We start from the raw sequence: 6795 nt of genomic DNA, 5'->3' as shown, positions 1-6795 counted from the left end.
AACATCGGTTTTTGAACCGATGTTGAAAGTACCGATGTTGATAGTATTTATCGTTAACATCGGTTTTTTAAAAACCGATGTTAACGTAAAATTACCAACATCGGTTATATAAATAACCGATGTTGCTAATATGAATTACACCCAAAAAATGTATATTAATGTTGAAAGTTAACATCGGTTTTTACAAAAAACCGATGTTAACGAATGTGTTAATGTTTCAGAAAACCGATGTTAACGTTAGTTAACATCGGTTTTCTGTAAAAAAAAACCGATGTTAACGAATGTGTTACTATTGACAGTTAACATCGGTTTCTTAAAAAATCGATGTTAACGAATTTGTTAATGTTGACAGTTAACATCGGTTGTTTGTAAAAAACCGATGTTAAAGAATGTGTTACTATTGACAATTAACATCGGTTTTTTAAAAAATCGATGTTAACGTTAGTTAACATCGGTTTTCTGTAAAAAAAATCGATGTTAACGAATTTGTTAATGTTCACAGTTAACGAATGTGTTGCTATTGACAGTCACGTTAACATCGGTTTTTATAAAAAAACCGATGTTAACGAATGTGTTACTATTGACAGTTAACATCGGTTTTTTCAAAAAACTGATGTTAACTAACGTTAACATCGGTTTTTTGTAAAAAAAAAAAAACCCGATGTTAACGAATGTGTTATTATTGACAGTTAACATCGATTTTTTCAAAAAACCGATGTTAACGAATGTGTTGCTATTGACAGTTAACATTGGTTTTTTTTATAAAAAACCGATGTTGCTTTCAGGAATGGTTTTTTAAATAATGTCTCTATTTTTACAAAAAAAACCAAAATTTAACCTGTAAATTTAAAATCAGACCACACAGCACACAACATATATCATTTGCATTCTGTTTTCAAATAGATTTTAGCAAAAAACTAGCTATCAACAAAGGTTATTGAATGTTAAGATGAAACAACAATTGTAAAAAATGTAATGCAAAGTATGTAAACTAATTAATTAACCTAAAGTTACATAGTTGCCTAACATCCTATGTTTGATTTCTAACTTTTAGATAATATTGTGCCCACTGTATGCGAAGTGCCTTGAATCTTTCTGCTTCCAATGGTCTAACTTCATTAAAATACTGCATGATCAAATAAAAAAATAAATTAATAATGTAATAACAATTATAAAAAAAACCAACTTTGTTTGAAATAAACAATTACCGTCTCCCAATTATTCCTGAAAGATCCTAAGATTATCGTGGACATCCAGTTCATCACGTAGTAGTCACAATCAGTTATTCCTTTTTGTCTATTACACTAAATACATAATGAAATTTGGATATTTATTAAATGTTAACTACAATTAGTGTACACTCACATAAAATATATATAAGTAGAACTTTTATTTAAATCACGTACCTTAACAACAATCCACCTAGCAACAGCCTTGAATTTCGGTTGTGGAGTATCATCAAGTCCTTTCAAAGCACTAGTGTTGAATATGAGGAACATTAAAATATTGATGTTGTTGAGTTATGCCAATGAAAATGTATTGAAAACAATATTGACCTGTTAATTATTCCCTTAAGGTAGTTGTCTGGCCTGTTATGTAAAGAACAAAACTAGACAACTAGGTTTTCCTTAGGCAGAATGACGACCATTTGCCAGTGTCCGCTGCAGTAGAGACGAATATGGGTTATTGTAGTAGTATAGATTATTTAAATTCAATTATTGTGTTTGACTTACCCATTCAGGTAGACTCCAAGGTAAACATCTCGTTTTGAACTCTGTATCCAACTCTTGATGTAACTTTCAGATTCAAATTGTGATTGCCCAGATCTCTGAATGGACTGTGGCTCGAGGAATCCATACACATCAGAATTCCCCGCTCGCACACTTGTCTCAGTCAGATGGCTGTGTTGTTAAGTCAAAGTTAATTATGTATGAATTTAAAACAATTACTTTGGTAATTAATAGTAATCTAAAATGACTTACAGAATCCACAACTGTATAATAGATATGCTGAGACATTGACCACCGTGTGCAATTTCAGAGAGATCTTCGTGCTTTATATAGAACGGGAAGTTTTGATTAAACACCCCGAATATGGTAGCATCCCACATAACCTGGAGCGGCTTCAAAAACAGTTGTGGGATGGTCAATGTCATCAGGTACAGGGGATCATCGACCTCTTCATCCGGGCTTTCTGGAGGTTTTGCTGGAGACACAGCTGGCTGTTGATAAAACATAGTTAATTAGCAAGTTTTGATTACAGTGAACAAATTAATTGAAAAAAATAAACATATAATCATAGTAAAATACCTGTTCTGATAAACGCTTCACAAGATGTGTTGGCCAAGCAAGGAAGGTGTTAAGTGTCTGCCCCACTAAGGTAACCTCGTCAATGGGTACAGGAACGAGAGCCTCTGCATCTTTAACCTCCTCAACACCAACCTTGACTTGGCCATGCAACAAAGGGATGTTGTGAACTGTTGTGGATCCCTCATAAAGTCTTCCTAGGGCAACCAGGCAGGAAGGATTTTCTTCAATATATAGTCCGCATTTGTCTGAGTCACCCATCCCTGGATCGTTCCCTGAGGGAGCAACACAACTCTCCTTTGTGCTGACACGAGGACCTGAGGGACCAACCTCTGGCTCTGGAGGTAGTGCAAGTCCCTGTGATTGCATCTGAGACTGGAACCGGGACTGCATCTGGCTGAAGGATTCCATCATCTTTCGAGTCACTTTTTCTGTGATTGACTCCTCCAGTTGGTCTCTGATTTGTTGGGTCAGCTGTTCTAGGTCTTCAGGAGGCATGGAGGAAAAAGTGCGGGACGTTCGTGAAGTCGATCCAAAGTATTGCTTTATGGTGACACCGGCTCCAACAGCACGAACACGGCCAGGGTGCTCTGGTCGCCCAATGGCAGCAGTCAGGATATCCTGACGTCCATGGGCGACGAACGATTCCTGTGACGCCTGCTCGTCCAAAGAATCTTGTACTAAACACATATTTGTCCAAGGAATTCACAAAATACACAAAGATAATTACAATTATTAATTAAAAATGACTTACAATCCTGTCAGCTATTTCCTTTGATGCCTCAGACGTCATCTGTCCAGTTTTCTTCGTGCGGGCCATCTTCCATTTCACGTGACGTCTGATGGGAGATGGAGGGTCAATGATGCCCTCAGTGCTTCCAGACTGGGCAGCTTCTTCCAGTCTTTTCTTTGTCTTCTCAGCCATGAGCTTTTCTTCTAAATATTCATAACCCCCACAAGACAATACGTGGGGGCAGTGTTTTGCTTCTGGGAGGCCTGTGCCTTTTTCCGCACATCCTGCAAAAGTTTAACATTAATGCAAAGTGTTGAGATTCAGCCCTTAGGGTGACCCCGCTGTTTTGCATTGTACTTTTTTCGTTAGTAAGTTTGAGATATGATCTACACGAGCAGTGGCAGGGACAGTGATCACTGGTCAAACTCGCGAAGAGGAACGAATTGAAGCTAAGAACCCAACACTTATGTTGTAGCTAGCGTTTAGGTAGGAGACAGCTTTTGAATGCATATACCTACCATTTACTGTCACCGGAACAAGACAATTATGGGAAAACTGGACTATACTTGACAAATTTATTAAACAAAATTCAATAGTCTGGTAAACAATTAATAACAGGGTTGTAGGCACTTCAAGAATAGTCAAACTCGAGCAAGAAATCTTGTCTTCCAATAACGAAAACTTATTAACTCCTAAAACTAATTGATAATCAAAATCTATATATTAATGATTGTTGAGTGTTAGGTGAAGTCACCAATTGGGGCCTGATTGCAATTCTGGGAATCTAATCTAACTAGGAAAATAGCTCCTAATACCTTGGATGCCATTATTAGGATATTCTAATTAAATAATAAATACCATGCCCCTCAAGTACAATAGCTAACATCATGTGTTGGTTATGGAGTGCATATGTTATGATTCCTGAAATCTGGAGGTGCATATGTTATGATTTGAGACATAAGTGTGGGTCCAACTAAGGGATTCACAATACGTGTGGTTGATTATGATTCTATTACATATATAGATACTAGATAGGGGGGTGAGGAGCAAAAACAGTTGGAATGCTTTGCCGGTTATATTGTGACACAAAGTTAAGGCAGCAGGGCCCCATTGAGCGCAAACGGTGCATATTATAGGAGGCCCTCACACAGTCGCAGAGAAGCTGGGCATAGTTGGATATTATTGTCCGTGGATGAGTTAACAAGGTTTGGGGATATGAATATATATGAACAACATCTTGTATTTTTTTAAACAAAAGTAATTTAACCAAACATACTAAAGAAATAGAAAATTTTGTATTTTATTATAAAAAGTGCTTAGTACAACAACATAATAGCTCTTGTATTTTTTATCATATTAAACTAATTATCCAGTACATATTACACAATGCAAGGTAAAGTAATAATAATGAGTAGTTTATAATATAATACTAAAGAATGATATCATAATATATATACTTGCTTTGTGTAAAAAAAATTCCAAAGCATCTCGTAACCGAAGATTAGATACTAATCTTTTAAGATATAATGAAATCTATTTAAATAGCTATTATCTTGTGTTATGAACTTGTAGATTAAAATTATCATTACATAATTAAAAGACATGATTATCTATCGATAAAGACGTCATGTTGGTGCTTCATAATCATATAACAATTATGGACAACATATTTGCACTAAACATATATTTAAGTCAACTTTATGTTTTTCATATATTTATGCATAAAAGTTGTAGGCAGCAAAAATAAGACATGTATAAAAATATAATGCTCTACAATTTTCATTAAGCTATCCAATTGTTTTTGAAGTATTATTAAAGAATTAACATAAAAAAGTATGAGTATTAAGAATTTAAATTAGAGAGTAGCTTTTTTTATGTCTTTTTAATTTCTCCCAGACTAATCTATCTATTTTTTAAAAAAAATTCTATATGATTCCTCACTTATTTTGTAATAAAAAAATTTTGAGACTGTTGGGTACCCCACCCACAATATTAATTAATGACTCCATTTTCTTTCGTGCGTTGCTCAACAAAAGTGGGTCAGGACTCAGGATGGAGAGGATGATACATAAGAGACAAGATAAATCTTCATCATTTGGGAGCAGACCCGTGGCCATGGCATTCAATTATTTTCAATTTGAATTCTATTGCACATTGTTCTTAAATTTGTGCTGGAGTGAAGCACACGTGATGTTAGTGACATTTTCATCTGCCACTTCCACTTTCTAGTTTATATATCCTTCTATAATAATGATTTACATTTACAAGTTCTGCAGTTTCTAACTATCTTTGAATTCTCAGCTTAATATTCTACTTTATTACTTTTCTCCTTGATATAGTGTCTTTGAACATCACAGATACCACTCCACCAAGGATCCAAGGATCAGTGTCCTGCTCAACCAGATCCCAAAACTATGCCCTTCCCACAGATAATGGGGAGCGTCCCTTTTCAACCATCCCTTTTTCCTTTTTCCTTTTTTCTTTTTCCAAAGTGTTAGGTAGAGACATTAGAAGCTTCCATAAGAATTTTTCTTACGCTTTATGGATAAACTAAAACATTGTTCTTACGCTGAATGTTCCAATTTAAATAAGGCTAAACTAAAACACCTCATGAGATAGTGAAAGGATATAGATTGCATTGTTCAGCCTATTACTTTCTCACGCTTTATCGTGCCAGAAGAATTCATAAATCATGACATAAAATAAATATCAGGCACACCTGGTTATTCTCGAGCCCTGAGGTTCTGCAATCCCAGCTTATTAGCCAACTGGTCTTCCTCTAAGGCTCCAGTTTGTTCTCTTCTTCTTCAAAGCTTTTCTCCAACAGATGGACCTAACTATCAATCACACTACAGTGTCACAACATGTAAATATAGGATGCAACAATATATATTAATCTAAAAAACCAAGATAGTAAAAGCCTTATACAAATTATCAAGGGTTTAAGGGGAAAATTTTCCACTGCACCATCATCGGGTGATTCTCTTTACATAATCAAAAACAAGAAAATTTTATAATCTCTCACTTTGATTTGAACCCGAAAGGCAATAGTTGTGAGTTAGAAACTTTCGTTGGCATAAACCCTAGCCCATGGAGAAGAGTTAATCTGCTGGAAGTATGTGATGGAAGGAAGAGAAAGAGGCATTATAGTACCTGGAGCGAGCGAGGGAGAGTGAGTGAGTGAGTGAGTGAGAGGAAGAAGCTAGCGAGCGAGGGAGAGTGAGTGAGTGAGAGGAAGAAGCTGAATGTCTGCTTTGTCAAAAAGTGTTAGGTTTGTTCTAATGATTAGTTTTCTTTTTCATTCTTTTATTTTTTTCTGGAGATGGAGGAGTTAACGGAGCACTTACATAAAAGGGTTGGCATATGAAATCATGATTTATTTTAAAATATAATAAATGATTATATTAAGAATAAAAATGAAATAAATCTAAAAAATCTAAAAACTATTATTTTAAAATACGTTAAAAACTAGTTGAAATAATTTATTGATGATATTATATAATGTCAAAACTTTAAAAACATTTTTTGAAATCATTGCATAATGGTCCTAAAACGTGGCATGATGCGATTTACTGTGCTGCTTTCAGGCAGGGCTTTGAATGGTTTCGACTAAGGTAGGAATTTATTATGTTTCATTCTCTAACCATGTCTTTAAATTGGCTAAAAAATTCATTTTAATTGCACCATATAATTTGTACTAATAATATAAACATTCCGAACAGGTCAGTAGTTTTTACATAATTATTATTAATTTTT

At 34.8% G+C, this 6795-nt stretch overlaps 1 long non-coding RNA gene across 1 annotated transcript; it reads right to left on the bottom strand.

Moving 5' to 3' along the window:
* Window positions 1-938: 938 nt before the first annotated feature.
* Window positions 939-1470, bottom strand: LOC121172941 (uncharacterized). The gene is made up of 3 exons (XR_005886876.1): window positions 1407-1470; window positions 1209-1304; window positions 939-1126 (listed from the first exon to the last, which is right to left on the bottom strand). It is a non-coding gene; the product is annotated as an uncharacterized lncRNA (long non-coding RNA).
* Window positions 1471-6795: the final 5325 nt, after the last annotated feature.

The sequence above is a fragment of the Glycine max genome, chromosome 10 (genome assembly GCF_000004515.6).
Source record: "Glycine max cultivar Williams 82 chromosome 10, Glycine_max_v4.0, whole genome shotgun sequence".
In the NCBI taxonomy this organism is placed as follows: Eukaryota; Viridiplantae; Streptophyta; class Magnoliopsida; order Fabales; family Fabaceae; genus Glycine; species Glycine max.
The sequence above is the reverse complement of the archived record's forward strand: the minus strand, read 5'-3'. Positions and strand labels throughout refer to the sequence as shown.